Source organism: Callithrix jacchus, chromosome X (assembly GCF_049354715.1).
Source record: "Callithrix jacchus isolate 240 chromosome X, calJac240_pri, whole genome shotgun sequence".
In the NCBI taxonomy this organism is placed as follows: domain Eukaryota; kingdom Metazoa; phylum Chordata; class Mammalia; order Primates; family Cebidae; genus Callithrix; species Callithrix jacchus.
The window spans coordinates 68,615,695-68,633,250 of record NC_133524.1 but is presented as its reverse complement, the minus strand read 5'-3'; the positions used below and the strand labels follow the sequence as shown (position 1 = coordinate 68,633,250).

The 17,556-nt window shown below is 43.2% G+C and overlaps 1 pseudogene; it reads right to left on the bottom strand.

Moving 5' to 3' along the window:
- Positions 1 to 14,273: 14,273 nt before the first annotated feature.
- Positions 14,274 to 14,656, bottom strand: LOC100390008 (ribosomal protein S28 pseudogene; annotated as a pseudogene).
- Between the last annotated feature and the right edge of the window lie 2,900 nt (positions 14,657 to 17,556).

Genomic DNA, 17,556 nt, shown 5'->3' with positions numbered 1-17,556 from the left:
ACAGAACACTGCACCTAACAATAGCAGAATACAAATTCTTCACAAGTACACATGGAACATTTTGAGTAAAGACCATATGTTAGGCCACGAAACAAGTCTCAATAAAATGAAACAGATTGAAATAATCTTTTGTGATCTGATCACAATGAAATGAAACTAGAAATCAACAGAATTACAACTAGAAAATTCACAATTTGTGGAAATTAAACAACACATTCTTTTTTTTTTTTAAGATGGAGTCTCACTCCATTGCCCAGTCTGGAGTGCAGTGGTAAGATCTTGGCTCATTGCAACCTCCTCCTCCTGGGTTCAAGCAATTCTCCTGCCTCTGCCTCCTGAGTAGCTGGGATTATAGGCTCCCGCCACCATGCCCAGCTAATTTTTGTATTTTTAGTAGAGACAGGGTTTTACCATGTTGGCCAGGCTGGTCTTGAATTCCTGACCTCAGGCAATCCACCCCTCCTCGGCCTCCCAAAGTGCTGGGATTACAGGTGTGAGCCACCGTGCCCAGCTGTAAACAACACATTCTAAAACAATCAGTGGGTAATAGAAAAAATCACAAGTGAAATGAGAAAATACCCTGAGACAAATTAAAATGAAAACACAAAATAGTAAAACTTATAGGACACAGTGAAAGCAGTGGGAAGAGGGAAATCTGTAGTTGTAAATACATATATTAAAAAAAGAGGCCGGGCGCGGTGGCTCAGGCCTGTAATCCAAGCACTTTGGAGGCCAAGGCGGGCAGATCACCTGAGGTCAGGAGCTCAAGACTATAAAAAAAAAAAGAAATGTTTCAGCCAGGTGCAGTGGCTCACGCCTGTAATCCCAGCACTTTGGGAGGCCGAGGTGGGCAGATCACTTGAGGTCAGGAGTTTGAGACCAGCCTGGCCAACATGGTGAAACCTTGTCTCTACTAAAAATACAAAAAATTAGCCAGGTGTGGGGGTGAGTGTCTGTAATTCCCACCTACTCGGGAGGCTGAGGCAAGAGAATTGCTTGAACCAGGAATGCAGAGGTTGCAGTGAGCTGAGATTGTTGACTGCACTCTAGCCTACACGACAGAGCGAGACTGCCTCAAAAAAAAAAAAAAGAAATGTCTCTAATTAATAACCTAAACATACACCTTAAGGAATGAGAATAAAAGAGGAACCTTTGGGAAGCTGAGGCAGGAGTACTGCTTGAGTCCAGGAGTTCAACACCAACCTGGGCAAGAGAGGGAAGGAAGGAAGGAAGGAAGGAAGGAAGGAAGGAAGGGAGGGAGGGAGGGAGGGAGGGAAGGGAGGGAGGGAGGGAGGGAGGGAGGGAGGAAGGAAGGAAGGAAGGAAGGAAGGAAGGAAGGAAGGAACCCAAATAAATCAGAAATGAAGATGGGAACATAATTACCAAACAACTTTCCCATCTTCACAGCCTACACCTTAAGATTAAAATGTTTAAAAACCCAAAGGGAGAGGCTGGTGGTAGTTGGAGGGTCACCATGAAGTTCAATCCCTTCGTGAACTCTGACCACAGGAAAAAGCACATGTGTCACTTCAGTACCCTCTCACATGTGCACAGGAAGATCATGTCATCCCCGTTCTTCAAGGAGCTTCGGCAGAAATACAATGTCCACTCCATGCCCATCCGCAAGGATGATGAGGTCCAGGTAGTTTGAGGACACTACAAAGGTCAGCAAATTGGCAAGGTAGTCCAGGTGTACAAAAAGAAATATGTCATCTACATCGAGTGGGTGCAGCGTGAAGGCCAACCGCACAACCTTCCATGTGGGCATTCACTCGAGCAAGGTGGTTGTCACCAGGCTAAAACTGGTAAGGATCAGAAAAAAAATTATTCAATGCAAAGCCAAGTCTTGATACGTTGGAAAAGAGAAAGGCAAATATAAGGAAGAACTTATTGAGAAAATACAGGAATAAATATAACCTGTTGTGCAACCATGGTTTACCTGTAGATATTTAGGCTAGTGTGTGTTTGGAACGTTACAGAATGTCTCTGGAACATTTCATTTCCTGTTTTGTTACTCGTGGCTCTGTAAATCTACTTTTGCAATTTTGATTAATAATTTTATGAATAAAAATGGGAAATACTTAAAAAAAAAACAACCCAGAGGGAGGTATTGAACCTGCCTTTGCAAAATTGTTACTGAGACAGTGAAAGAGATCTAATTTAACTGACTCCATCTTGCTTCTAACCTCCAAGCTGTCCTTGTTCATTCCTGGGCGCAGGCTGAACTAACTTTGAGAAAAACTTAGTTTATAGTTTAAACAAAGATGGTAACAGTCCTTTCCCAAAGCAGACCTCCTTCTTGAAGGCCTGGGGACTAGACTGCCTTTTTTTTTTTTTTTTTTTTTTTTTTTTTGAGACGGAGTTTCGCTGTTGTTACCCAGACTGGAGTGCAATGGCACAATCTCGGCTCACCGCAACCTCCGCCTCCTGGGTTCAAGCAATTCTCCTGCCTCAGCCTCCCGAGTAGCTGGGACTACAGGCACACACCACCATGCCCAGCTAATATTTGTATTTTTAGTAGAGATGGGCTTTCACCTTGTTGACCGAAATGGTCTCATCTCTTGACCTCGGGATCCACCCACCTTGGCCTCCCAAAGTGCTGGGATTACAGGCTTGAGCCACCGCGCCCAGCCGTAAACAGTAATTTCTAATCTTGTGACTAACGTTAGTCCTACAAAGGCAATCTAGGCCGGGCGAGGTGGCTCACGCCTATAATCCCATCACTTTGGGAGGCCGAGGCGGATGGATCACGAGGTCAAGAGATCGAGATCATCCCGGTCAATGAGGTGAAATCCCGTCTCTACTAAAAATACAAAAAATTAGCTGGGCATGGTGGTGCGCGCCTGTAATCCCAGCTACTCGGGAGGCTGAGGCAGGAGAATTGCCTGAACCCAGGAGGTGGAGGCTGTGGTGAGCCGAGATCGCGCCATTGCACTCCAGCCTGGGTAACAAGAGCGAAACTCCATCTCAAAAAAAAAAAAAAAAGAAAGAAATTACGGTTTACAGTCATGCAGCTGGAGGGTGCAAGATTCTGACCCTCCCTAAACTGCTCCTAAGATAGGTGCTTGAGATATTTTGCAGACCCTGCCCTTGATGGATCAGCTGGCACCACCCAGATCAATAAACTGGCTCATCTGATCTTGTGGCCCCCACCTAGGAACTAACTCAGCACAAGAAGACAGCTCTGACTCCCTGTGATTTCATCTCTGACCAATCAGCACTCTTGGCTCACTGGCTTCCTCCCACCCAGCAAGTTATCTTTAAAAATCCTGCTCCCAGGATGCTCTGGGAGACTGATTTGAGTAATAATACAACCCTGGTCTCTTGCAAGGCCAGCTGGCTCTCCTTGAATTGCTCTTTCTCTACTGCAATGCCCCTGTCTTGATAAATTGGCTCTGTCTAGGCCCTTGATAAGGTAAACCTGTTGGGCAGTTACAATTGTCAAGAACTGCAAAGTAGGCCAAGTGCGGTGGCTCATGTCTGTAATTCCAACACTTTGGGAGGCCAAGACAGGTGGATCACATGAGGTCAGGAGTTCAAGACCAGCATGGCCACTATGGTGAAACCCTGTTTCTACTAAAGATACAAAAATTAGCCAGGCACAGTGGTGTGTGCCAGTAATCCCAGCTACTCAGGAGGCTGAGGCAGGAGAATCACTTGAACCTGGGAGGCAGAAGTTGCAGTGAGCTGAGATCACCCCACTGCACTACAGTCTGGGCAACAGTGTGAGACCCTATCTCAAAAAAAAAAAAAAAAAAAAGAAAAAGAAAAAAGAACTGTAAAGTATAGAATACTACAGAATACTATCAATAATTGTATACCAACAAATTGTATAACCTAGATGAAATGCATAAATTCCTAAAAGCACATAATCTACCAAGACCAACCCATAAAGAACTAGAAATCCTGAAAAGATCTATAACTAGTAAGGACATTGAATCAGTAATTTAAAAAAATCTCCCAACAAAGAAAAGCCCAGAATCATATTGATTCACTGCTGAATTCTACCAAAAATTTAACAAAGAATTAACACTAATCATTCCTTTTTTTTTTTAACCTGAGACAGTCTTGCTCTGTCGCCCAGGCTGGAGTGCAGTGGTAAGATCTCAGCTAACTGCAACCTCCACCTCCCCATTTCAAGCAATTCTCCTGGTTCAGCCTCCCAAGTAGCTGAGATTACAGGTGCACACCACCACACCAGCCTAATTTTTGTGTTTTTAGTAGAGATGGGGTTTCACCATGTTGGTCAGGCTGGTCTTGAACTCTTGACGTCATGATCCACCTGCCTTGGCCTCCCAAAGTGCTGTGATTACAGGCGTGAGCCACAGTGCCTGGCCAAGAATTAACACTAATCTTTTTGATAGTCTTCTGAAAATTTAAAAAGGAGAGACCACTTCCTAGCTTATTCTATGGGGTCAGCATTACACTGATACCAAAGCCAGAGTAAGACACTACGAGAAAACTATAGACCAATATCCTTTATGAATATTGATGCAAAAACCTTAACAAAATGCTAGCAAACCAAATTCAGCAACATAGTAAAAGGTAATAGAGCATAACTAACTGGGATTTGTTCCTAGAAGGCAAGAATAGTTCAACGTAGGAAGATCAATCAATGAATATAACTACATTAATAGAATGAAGGAAAAAACCACATGATCATCTCAATTGATACAGAAAAAGTATTTGACAAAATCCAACATCCTATCATGATAAAAAAAAAACCAGTAAACTAGGAATAAAAGATAACTTCCTCAACATGATTTTTTAAAAAAGGCTCTATATGAAAAACCCATAGGTAACATCATACACAATGGTGAAAGATTGAAAACTTTCTTCATAAGATAGGGAATATCTGCCTTCACCACTTCTATTAAGCATAGTAGTGGAAGTTTTAGCCAGTAATTAAGCATGAAAAAGAAATAAAAGGCAACTAGATTGGAAAGGGAGAAGTAAGATTATCTCTTTTCATGGATGGCATGATAATATTGTGCTAACCTACTCTATATTAGCCAGACAGACTCCATTTTGCTGAGAGTCAGACAGACTCCATCTTAACCTCCCCCTCACCCCTCCTGCCATTTCTCCGTTGAGTACATATCTGGGTCATGTTCCTATACTGGGTCATGCTGTACTTAGAACTGTAGAAACATATAACCATTGTAACCATATCCTGCCTGGCAAGCCCACTTGTTATTGTGAATACCTTCCTCGATTGATTGTATGACAAGTACTGAATACCCCCCTTGGTAACCAACAATCAAGGAAACCGCTTCTGTATACCCTCCTTAGTAATCAACAATCATGGGAACCTCCTGCCTCCTGGTTACCAGCCTCCTTCTCTAACTCGATGTAAATTCTGCTTCAGCTATGCTCCCCCTCCTCTTTCCTAAGCAAGGTATAAAAAGGAATCAAGCCCCTTCCTTGGGGCTGAAAGATTTTGAGTGCTAGCCGACTCTCGGTTGCCAGCAATAAAGGATTCTCAGTTGGAACTGAGTGTGGTGCTTTCCTTCTAACTCGCTCGGGTATAACAGTATATATACACAAAACCCTAAAGATAACACAAAAAATGATTATAGCTAATAAGTGAATTCAGCAAAGCTGTAGTATACAAAATCAACACACAAAAATTAATTGAATTTCTATACACCAAAATGAAAACTACCAAACATTGCTGAATGAAATTAAAGAAGGCATAAATAAACGGAAAGATATCCTGTCTTCATGGATTGAAAGATATTGTATGATGAATTACTCCTCATATTTTTATGATAAAAATACGGCTCACACCTGTAATCCCAGCACTTTGGGAGTCCAATGCTGGTGGATCATGAGGTCAAGAGTTCAAGACGAGCCTGGCCAACATGGTGAAACCCTGTCTCTACTAAAAATACAAAAATTTTGCCAGGCGTGGTGGCACATGCCTGTAATCTCAGCTACTCAAGTGGCTGAGGCAGGAGAATCACTTGAGCCCAAGAGGCAAGAGGTTTCAGTGAGCCGAGATTGCACTACTGCACTCCAGCCTGGGCAACAGAGCAAGACTCTGTCTCAAAAAAAGAAGAAGGAAAAAAAAGAGAGCCCAGAAATAAATCCTCACATACATGGTCAATTGATCTTTTTTAGTTTTTATAATAAATTGACAAATTAGAGATGTAAATATGGGGTCCAAAGTGATGCTATGACTCATGAATATAAGTGGAATAATTAAATCAGGCTGATGAACACATTCAGCGCCTCAGATACTTACCATTTTTGTGGTAAGAACATTTGAAATATACTCTCTTAGTGATTTGTGTTTTGTTTCATTTTGTTTTATTATATTTTGTAGAGACATGGTCTCTCTATGTTGCCCAGGCAGGTCTCAAACCTCAAACTCCTGACCTCAAGATATCCTCCCACTTCAACCCCCCAAAGTGTTGAGATTGCAGGTGTGAGCCAGCACATCTGGCTTCTCTTAGCAATTTTGGAATGTACAATACATTATTATTTACTATATTAATTACACTGTGCAATATATCTCAATTTTTTTTTAGATGAAGTTTCCCTCTTGTTGCCCAGGCTGGAGTGCAGTGGCAGATCTTGGCTCACTGCCACCTCTGCCTCCCGGGTTCAAGCAATTCTCCTGCCTCAGCCTCCCAAGGAGCTGTGATTATAGGTGCGTGCCACCCGACTAATTTTTGTGTTTTTAGTAGGGATGGGGTTTCACCATGTTGGCCAGGCTGGTCTGGAACGCCTAACCTCAGGTTAGGCCCACCTCAGCCTCCCAAAGTGCTGGGATTACACGTGTAAACCACTGCACACAGCCTTATATCTCAAATTAAAAAAAAAAAAGTGTATCCCTCCTGTCTAATTGAGGCCTTGTACCCTTTGACCATCATCTCCCCATTTCCTCCACCCCTCACCCTCTGTTAAATACCATTCTACTTTCTGCTTTTTTGAGTTTGTTTTAGATTCCACATATTGTGAGAACAGTATTTACAGCACTATTCACAATAGCTCTGTTACGGAATCAACCTAAGTGTCCATCTGAATAAATAAAATGTGGTATATATACGCAACTGAATACTATTCATCCATAAAAAACAAGGACATTTTGTCATTTGTGGTAACATAGATGGAACTGGAGTACATGAGGCTAAGTGAAATAAGCCAGGCATGGAAAGACAAACACTATGTATTCTCAATTGATTTTTTTTTTATTGCATTTTAGGTTTTGGGGTACATGTGCAGAGCATGCAATACAGTTGCATAGGTACACACAGGGCAGTGTGTTTTGTTTGCTTTCTCCCCTTCACCCACATTTGGTATTTCTCCCCTGGCAATCCCTCCCCACCTCCCCCTCCCACTGGCCCTCCCCTTTTCCCCCTATAGACCCCAGTGTTTAGTACTCCCCTCTCTGTGTCCATGTGTTCTCAATTTTTCATCACCCGCCTATGAGTGAGAATATGCGGTGTTTCATTTTCTGTTCTTGTGTCAGTTTGCTGAGAATGATGTTCTCCAGATTCATCCATGTCCCTATAAACGACACGAACTCATCATTTCTGATTGCTGCATAATATTCCATGGTGTATATGTGCCACATTTTCCCAATCCAGTCTATCATCGATGCGCATTTGGGTTGATTCCAGGTCTTTGCTATTGTAAACAGTGCTGCAATGAACATTCGTGTGCACGTGTCCTTGTAGTAGAACGATTTATAGTCCTTTGGATATATACCCAGTAATGGGATTGCTGGGTCAAATGGAATTTCTATTTCTAAGGCCTTGAGGAATCGCCACACCGTCTTCCACAATGGTTGGACTAATTTACACTCCCACCAACAGTGTAAAAGTGTTCCTTTTTCTCCACATCCTCTCCAGCATCTGTTGTCTCCAGATTTTTTAATGATCGCCATTCTAACCGGCGTGAGAAGGTATCTCAATGTGGTTTTGATTTGCATCTCTCTGATGACCAGTGACGATGAGCATTTTTTCATATGATTGTTGGCCTCATATATGTCTTCTTTCGTAAAGTGTCTGTTCATATCCTTTGACCACTTTTAAATGGGCTTGTTTGTTTTTTTCCTGTAAATCTGTTTGAGTTCTTTGTAAATTCTGGATATCAGCCCTTTGTCAGATGGGTAAACTGCAAAAATTTTTTCCCATTCTGTTGGTTGCCAATTCACACTAGAGACTGTTTCTTTTGCTGTGCAGAAGCTGTGGAGTTTGATTAGGTCCCATTTGTCTATTTTGGCTTTTGTTGCCAATGCTTTTGGTGTTTTGTTCATGAAGTCCTTGCCTACTCCTATGTCCTGGATGGTTTTGCCTAGATTTCCTTCTAGGGTTTTTATGGTGCCGGGTCTTATGTTTAAGTCTTTAATCCATCTGGAGTTAATTTTGGTGTAAGGTGTCAGGAAGGGGTCCAGTTTCTGCTTTCTACACATGGCTAGCCAGTTTTCCCAACACCATTTGTTGAACAGGGAGTCCTTTCCCCATTGCTTGTTTTTGTCAGGTTTATCAAAGATTGTATGGTTGTAGCTATGTTGTGTTGCCTCTGATGCCTCTGTTCTGTTCCATTGATCTATATCTCTGTTTTGGTACCAGTACCATGCTGTTTTGATTACTGTAGCCTTATAGTATAGTTTGAAATCCGGTAGTGTGATGCCCCCCGCTGTGTTCTTTTTGCTTAGAATTGACTTGGCTATGTGGGCTCTCTTTTGGTTCCATATGAAGTTCATGGTGGTTTTTTCCAGTTCTGTGAAGAAAGTCGATGGTAGCTTGATGGGGATAGCGTTGATTCTGTAAATTACTTTGGGCAGTATAGCCATTTTCACAATATTAATTCTTCCTAACCATGAACATGGAATGTTTCTCCATCTGTTTGTGTCCTCTCTGATTTCGTTGAGCAGTGGTTTGTAGTTTTCCCTGAAGAGGTCCCTTACGTTCCTTGTGAGTTGTATTCCAAGGTATTTTATTCTTTTTGTAGCAATTGTGAATGGCAGTTCGTTCTTGATTTGGCTCTCTTTAAGTCTGTTATTGGTGTAGAGGAAGGCTTGTGATTTTTGCACATTGATTTTATATCCTGAGACTTTGCTGAAGTTGCTTATCAGTTTCAGGAGTTTTTGGGCTGAGGCGATGGGGTCTTCTAGGTATATTATCATGTCGTCTGCAAATAGAGACAATTTGGCTTCCACCTTTCCTATTTGAATACCCTTTATTTCTTTTTCTTGCCTGATTGCTGTGGCTAGAACTTCCAGTACTATATTGAATAGGAGTGGCGACAGAGGGCATCCTTGTCTAGTGCCGGATTTCAAAGGGAATGCTTCCAGTTTTTGCCCATTCAGTATGATATTGGCTGTTGGTTTGTCATAAATAGCTTTTATTACTTTGAGATACGTCCCATCGATACCGAGTTTATTGAGGGTTTTTAGCATAAAGGACTGTTGAATTTTGTCAAATGCCTTCTCTGCATCAATTGAGATAATCATGTGGTTTTTGTTTTTGGTTCTGTTTATGTGGTGAATTACGTTGATAGACTTGCGTATGTTGAACCAGCCTTGCATCCCTGGGATGAATCCTACTTGATCATGATGAATAAGTTTTTTGATTTGCTGTTGCAATCGGCTTGCCAATATTTTATTGAAGATTTTTGCATCTATGTTCATTATGGATATTGGCCTGAAGTTTTCTTTTCTTGTTGGGTCTCTGCCGGGTTTTGGTATCAGGATGATATTGGTCTCGTAGAATGATTTGGGTAGGATTCCTTCTTTTTGGATTATTTGGAATAGTTTCAGAAGAAATGGTACCAGCTCCTCGTTGTGTGTTTGGTAGAATTCGGCTGTGAACCCGTCTGGACCTGGGCTTTTTTTGTGTGGTAGGCTCTTAATTGCTGCCTCGACTTCTGACCTTGTTATTGGTCTATTCATAGTTTCAGCTTCCTCCTGGTTTAGGCTTGGGAGGACACAGGAGTTCAGGAATTTATCCATTTCTTCCAGGTTTACTAGTTTATGCGCATAGAGTTGTTTGTAATATTCTCTGATGATGGTTTGAATTTCTGTGGAATCTGTGGTGATTTCCCCTTTATCATTTTTTATTGCATCTATTTGGTTGTTCTCTCTTTTCTTTTTAATCAATCTGGCTAGTGGTCTGTCTATTTTGTTGATCTTTTCAAAAAACCAGCTCTTGGATTTATTGTTTTTTTGGAGGGTTTTTCGTGTCTCAATCTCCTTCAGTTCAGCTCTGATCTTAGTTATTTCTTGTCTTCTGCTGGGTTTTGAGTTTTTTTGATCTTGCTCCTCTAGCTCTTTCAATTTTGACGATAGGGTGTCAATTTTGGATCTCTCCATTCTTCTCATATGGGCACTTATTGCTATATACTTTCCTCTAGAGACTGCTTTAAATGTGTCCCAGAGATTCTGGCACGTTGTGTCTTCGTTCTCATTGGTTTCGAAGAACTTCTTTATTTCTGCCTTCATTTCGTTGTTTATCCAGTCAACATTCAGGAGCCAGTTGTTCAGTTTCCATGAAGCTGTGCGGTTCTGGGTTGGTTTCTGAATTCTGAGTTCTAACTTGATTGCACTATGGTCTGAGAGGCTGTTTGTTATGATTTCAGTTGTTTTGTATTTGCTGAGCAGTGCTTTACTTCCAATTATGTGGTCAGTTTTAGAGTAGGTATGATGTGGTGCTGAGAAGAATGTATATTCTGTGGATTTGGGGTGGAGAGTTCTGTAAATGTCTATCAGGTTTGCTTGCTCCAGGTCTGAGTTCAAGCCCTGGATATCCTTGCTGATTTTCTGTCTGGTTGATCTGTCTAAGATTGACAGTGGAGTGTTAAAGTCTCCCACTATTATTGTGTGGGAGTCTAAGTCTCTTTGTAAGTCGTTAAGAACTTGCCTTATGTATCTGGGTGCTCCTGTATTGGGTCCATATATGTTTAGGATTGTTAGCTCTTCTTGTTATATGGATCCTTTTACCATTATGTAATGGCCTTCTTTGTCTCTTTTGATCTTTGTTGCTTTAAAGTCTATTTTATCAGAGATGAGGATTGCAACTCCTGCTTTCTTTTGCTCTCCATTTGCTTGGTAAATCTTCCTCCATCCCTTTATTTTGAGCCTTTGTGTATCCTTGCATGTGAGATGGGTTTCCTGGATACAGCACACTGCTGGGTTTTGGCTTTTTATCCAATTTGCCAGTCTGTGTCTTTTGATTGGTGCATTTAGTCCATTTACATTTAGGGTTAATATTGTTATGTGTGAGTTTGACACTGCCATTTTGATGCTAGCTGGCTGTTTTGCCCGTTAGTTGTTGTAGATTCTTCATTATGTTGATGCTCTTTAGCATTTAGTGTGATTTTGGAATGGCTGGTACTGGTTGTTCCTTTCTATGTGTAGTGCCTCTTTCAGGAGCTCTTGTAAAGCAGGGCTGGTGGTGACAAAATCTCTGAGTGCTTGCTTGTTCGCAAAGGATTTTATTTTTCCTTCACTTCTGAAGCTCAGTTTGGCTGGATATGAAATTCTGGGTTGAAAGTTCTTTTCTTTAAGGATGTTGAATATTGGCCCCCACTCTATTCTGGCTTGTAGTGTTTCTGCCGAGAGATCTGCTTTGAGTCTGATGGGCTTCCCTTTGTGGGAGACCTTTCTCTCTGGCTGCCCTTAGTATTTTCTCCTTTATTTCAACCTTGTTGAATCTGACGATTATGTGCCTTGGGGTTGCTCTTCTTGTGGAATATCTCTGTGGTGTTCTCTGTATTTCCTGCATTTGAGTGTTGGCCTGTTTTGCTAGGTGGGGGAAATTTTCCTGGATAATGTCCTGCAGAGTATTTTCCAGCTTGGATTCATTCTCTTCATCACATTCTGGTACGCCTATCAAACGTAGGTTAGGTCTCTTCACATAGTCCCACATTTCTTGGAGACTTTATTCATTCCTTTTTGCGCTTTTTTCTCTGATCTTGGCTTCTCGTTTTATTTCATTGAGTTGATCCTCGACTTCTGATATTCTTTCTTCTGCTTGGTCAATTCGGCTATTGAAACTTGTGCATGTTTCGCGAAGTTCTCGTATTGTGTTTTTCAGCTCCTTTAATTCATTCATATTCCTCTCTAAGGTATCCATTCTTGTTATCATTTCCTCAAATCTTTTTTCAAATCTTTTTTCAAGGTTCTTAGTTTCTTTACGTTGATTTAAAACATGTTCTTTTAGCTCACAAAAGTTTTTCATTATCCACCTTCTGAAGTCTAATTCCGTCATTTCATCACAGTCATTCTCCGTCCAGCTTTGTTCCCTTGCTGGTGAGGAGTTTTGGTCCTTTCTAGGTGGCGAGGTGTTCTGGTTTCGGGTGTTTTCCTCCTTTTTGCGCTGGTTTCTTCCCATCTTTGTGGATTTATCCACCTGTCGTCTGTGTAGTTACTGACTTTTTGATTGGATCTCTGAGTGGACACCCAGATTGTTGATGATGGAGTATTTCTGTTACTTGGTTTTCCTTCTACCAGTCTAGTAGCCCCTTCGCTGTACGACCGCTGAGGTCCACTCCAGGCCCTGCTTGTCTGGGGTGCACCTGTAGCGGCTGCAGAACAGCGAGGGATGCTACCTGTTTCTTTTTCTGCTATCTTTGTCCCAGGATGATGTCTGCCGAATGTCAGTCTTATGGATATAGAGGGGTCAGGGAGTTGCTTGAGGAGACAGTCTGTAGGAGCTCAAGTGCTGAGCTGTGAGTTCTGTTGTTCATTCAGGGCTGCTAGGCTGCTATGTTTAGTTCTGCTGCAACCTAACTCGTAAGAAAACCCCTTTTTTTTTCCTCAGATGCTCTGTCTGGAGCGGGGTTGGGGCTTTCCTTGTGAGTGTCCGCCTCACTGTCCTGCCCAGCTAGGAGGCAGTCTAGTCACTTTTTGCCTGCCGAGGCTCCGCCCTGCTGGTGTGAGGTTCGCCCTTTTCCTGCAGGCTCCGCCCTTCTGCTGTGGTCTCCGCCCTGTTGCCTCGGGCTACGCCCTGCGGCGGAGTCTCTCTGTTGTACCGGGTTGCCTCGGCAGCGGCAGGCTGCGTCAGCAATGGGCGTGTACCTCAGTAGGGGCTGATTGCCTCGCTAATGGCTGACGCCCCTCCCCCGCGGAGCTGCACTTTAAAAAAAAAACCTATTCACCGGGAGCGTTTGGAGTCGCCGTTTTGTTTGTCGCACTGCGCTCCCCCAAACGCTGAGTCCCTGGGATTTCCTGGGCTGGGTCACAGTTCAAGACCCGTTCAGTCTCAAGTTCAGCCCTCTCGGGTCTTAGTTTGCGGGTTCAACAGGGCACCCGTAACAGTGCGCTTTTGTATGGAGCGCTGTGGAGCGCCTCTGCGCTCCGGCGCGGGCCGGAGCCGCACCGGCTGCCGGCTACGCCAGCGGAGACCTCTGCCTGGCGTCCCGCGTCTCTTTTATACCTGGGAATTTCCCCGTTCTGTGGGCAACTAAGATCCGTCTGGAAATGCTTCCCCGACTCACCCTCTCCGTGCGTCCAGGGAGAGCTTCAATCCTGGGTTGTTCTCACAGCGCCATCTTGAGTCCTCCCCTCTCAATTGATTTTTTTTTTAGACGAGGTCTTGCTCTGTTGCCCAGGCTGGAGTGCAGTGGCAGATCTAGGCTCACTGCAACCTCCGCCTCCTGGGTTCAGGTTATTCTCCTGCATCAGCCTCCTGAGTAGCTGGAATTACAGGTGTGTGACCACGCCCCGATAAGGTTTTTGTTTTTTTAATAGAGATGGTGTTTCACCATGTTGGTCAGGCTGGTCTTGAACTCCTGACGTCAGGTGATCCACCCACCTGGGCCTCCCAACGTGCTGGGATTACAGGTGTGAGCCACCACACCTGGCCCTCAATTGGTTTTTGACAAGTAGGTGCCAACAATATTAAATGGGGAAAAGAGACTCTCTTCAACAAATGGCGCAGAAAAAACTATATCCACATGCTAAAGAATGCAGTTGAATCCTTACCTTACCTTACCCCCCTTTTTTTTTTGAGACAGAGTCTTGCTCTGTTGCCCAGGCTGGAGTGCAGTGACACGATCTCTGCTCACTACAACCTCCACCTCCCTGGTTCAAGCGATTCTCCTGCCTCAACCACCCAAGTAGCTGGGATTACAGGCATGTGCCACCATGCCCAGTTAATTTTTGTATTTTTAATAGAGATGGGGTTCTGCCATGTTGGCCAGGATGGTCTGGAACTCATGGCCTCAAATGATCCACCTGCCTCAGCCTCTCAAAGTGCAAATTACAGGAATGAGTCACCACACCCTGCCACCTTATACCATATGTTTTTATTTTATTTTATTTTAATTTTTTAACTTGTATCACAAACGCTTTATTTAAAGGTCCATCTCAATTTACGTGTGGCAGCACAAAATAAAGGACCAGATCGTGACACACCATTTCCATCTCAAGTGGTCAAATCCAACATCCAAAACCCAGCGAGCAGCCAAACTCGGAGCAACTTCCAGGCCTCTCGCTCGGACTCCAACAGGGTCAGCACTTCGCCCTCGCGCATGGGGCCTTTTACATTGCGGATAGTGGAGCGGCTCGTGTCACCCATAAATTTCACGCGCACCTGCATGCACTGTTCCTGAGAACCGGTCCTGCCCAGGACCTTGGTGACTCTGGCCAACTTGATAGGCTGCACATGGCTAGTATCCATGATGGCGGCTCGACAGTGGTCTGGCGGAGAGCTATTTTATTTTTATAAAGACAGGATTTCACAATGTTGGTCAGGCTGGTCTTGAACTCCCGACCTCAGGCTATTCGTCCGCCTTGGCCTCCAAAGTGCTTGGATTACAGGCGTGAGCCACCACGCCCGGCCCCTTATACCATATTTTTAAAAAATTAACTCGCTAAGCGTGGTGGCTCACGCCTGTAATCCCAGCACTTTGGGAGGCCGAGGTGGGTGGATCTCGAGATGAGGAGTTCGGAACCAGCCTGGCCAAGTTGGTGAAACCCTGTCTCTACTAAAAATACAAAAATTAGCCGGACACTGCGGCAAGTGCCTGTAATTCCCAACTACTCGGAAGGCTGAAGCATTGGAATCGCTTGAACCCAGGAGGTGGAGTTTGCAGTGAGCTGAAATCGTGCCACTGCACTCTAGCTTGGGCAACAGAGCAAGACTTCATTCCAAAAAAACAAACACACACACACACACACACACACACACCCTTCCAAATTGATCAAAGACCTAAATTTAAGAACTAAAATTATAACACTCCAAAAAGAAAACATTGAGGTAAACTATGTGACATTTGTCTTGGCAATGATTTTTGGATATAACACCAAAAGCACAGGCAACAAAAGAAAAAACTGGATAAATTGGACCAAGTGCAGTGGCTCACACCTGTAATCCCAGCATTTAGGGAAACTGAAGTGGGAGGATCACTTGAGCCCAGGAGTTTAGGACCAGTCTGGGCAACATGGGGAGACCCTGTGTTTACCAAGTAAAAAATTAGCCGGGTGTGGTGGCACATACCTGGGGTCCCAGCTACTCTGGAAGGCTCAAAGGAAGCTTGTTTGAACCCAGGAGGTTGAGGTTGCAGTGAGTAGTGATTGCACCACTGTACTCCAGCCTGGTTGACAAAGCTGAAACCCTGTCTAAAAACATATATACACACACACACACACACACACACACACACATATAGAGGAAGAAATATCTATAAATATTTTTCATAGAATAAAACAAAAAAATAAAAAAGATATCTATAAATAAATTGGACTTCATCAAAATTTAAAATTTGCAAACATTAACGGACACTATCCAGAAAGTGAAAGACAACCCATAGAATGGAAGAAAATATTTGCAAATCACATACCTGATAATACTCAGAGCATGTGAAGAACTTCTACTACTCAAAAAAAAAAATCCTAATTCAAAAATGGACTGAAGATTTGAATAGATATTTCTCCAAAGATGATATACAAATGGCCAATAAGCACATAAAAAGATGCTCAACATGATTGTCATTAGGGAAATGACAAATGAAAAGTACAATGAGGCTAGGCACAGGGGCTCACGCCTGTAATCACAACACTTTGGGAGGACAAGGCGGGAGGATCCCTTGAGCTCAGGAGTTTGAGACCAGTCTGGGCAACCTGATGAAACCTGGACTCTACAAAAAATAGGAAAATTAGCTGAGCATGGTGGCATGCACCTGTAGTCCCAGCTACTTCGGAGGCTGCTTTCTGGGAGGCTGAGGCTGGAAGATCACTTGCGCCTGGGAGGTCGAGATTGCAGTGAGTGATGTTTGCACCACTGCACTCCAGCGTGGGTGACATAGTGAGACAAAAAGGAAAAACTACAGTGAGATACCACTCCACATCCATAGGATGGCTATGACTTTAACAAAAGAAAAATAAGTTTTGACAAAGATGTGGAGACATTGGAATCCTTGTACGTTGCTGATGTGAATGTAAAATGGTTGCAGCCACTGTGGAAAACACTTTGGCAATTCCTCAAAAAGTTAAATGTACAATTACCATATGATCCAGCAATTCTACTTCTTGGTATAGACCCAAAAAAATTGAAAACAGGAACTCAGACAGAGTCATATATTGCTTAATGACAGGGATACATTCTAAGAAATGCATCACTAGGTGATTTTGTCACTGTGCAAACATCATAGAGTGTACTTAACACAAACCTAGGCGGTATGGTGTACTACATACCTAGGTTATATGGTATAGCCCATTGCTCCTAGGCTACAAGCCTGTACAGCATGTATACAGGTTTGTACTGAATCCTGTAGGCAATTGTAACACAACAGTATTTGTGTATCTATTTTTTAAGGTTTTAAAAGTATTTATTTATTTATTTTGAGACAGAGTTTCGCTCTCATCACCCACGCTGGAGTACAATAGCCCTATCTCGGCTCACTGCAATCTGTGCCTCCTGGGTTCAAGCAATCCTCCCGCCTCAGCCTCCAGAGTAACTGGGATTACAGGTGCCTTCCATCACGATGAGCTAATTTTTGTATTTTTAATAGAGACAGGGTTTTACTACATTGGCCAGGCTGGTCACAAACTCCTGACCTCAAATGATTCGCCCGCCTCGGCCTCCCAAAGCGCTGAGATTACCGGCATAAGCCACAGCACTTGGCCATATTTGTATATCTAAACATATCTAAATACATAAAAGGTAAAGTAAAAATACTGTACTATAATTTTATGGTGCTTCCATTGTATATGTGATCCATCAATGACTGAAACATCATTATGCAGTACATGGCTATACTTGTACACAGTAGCATTATTCACAGTAGTCACATGTAGAAATGACCCATCAACAGATGAATGGGAGCTGGGCGAGGTGACTCATACCTGTAATCCTAGCACTTCGGGAGGCCGAGGCAGGTGGATGGCTTGAGCTCAGGAGTTCCACACCAGCCTGGGTGACGTGGCAAAACCCTGTCTCTACAAAAAATACAAAAATGAGCCAGGCATGATGGCAAGCGCCTGTGGTTCCAGCTACTCGGGAGACTGCAGTGGATTACTTGAGCTTGGGAGGTTGAGGCTGCAGTAAGCCATAAGCATACCACTGTCTCCAGCCTGGGCAACAGAGCAAGACCTTGTCTCAA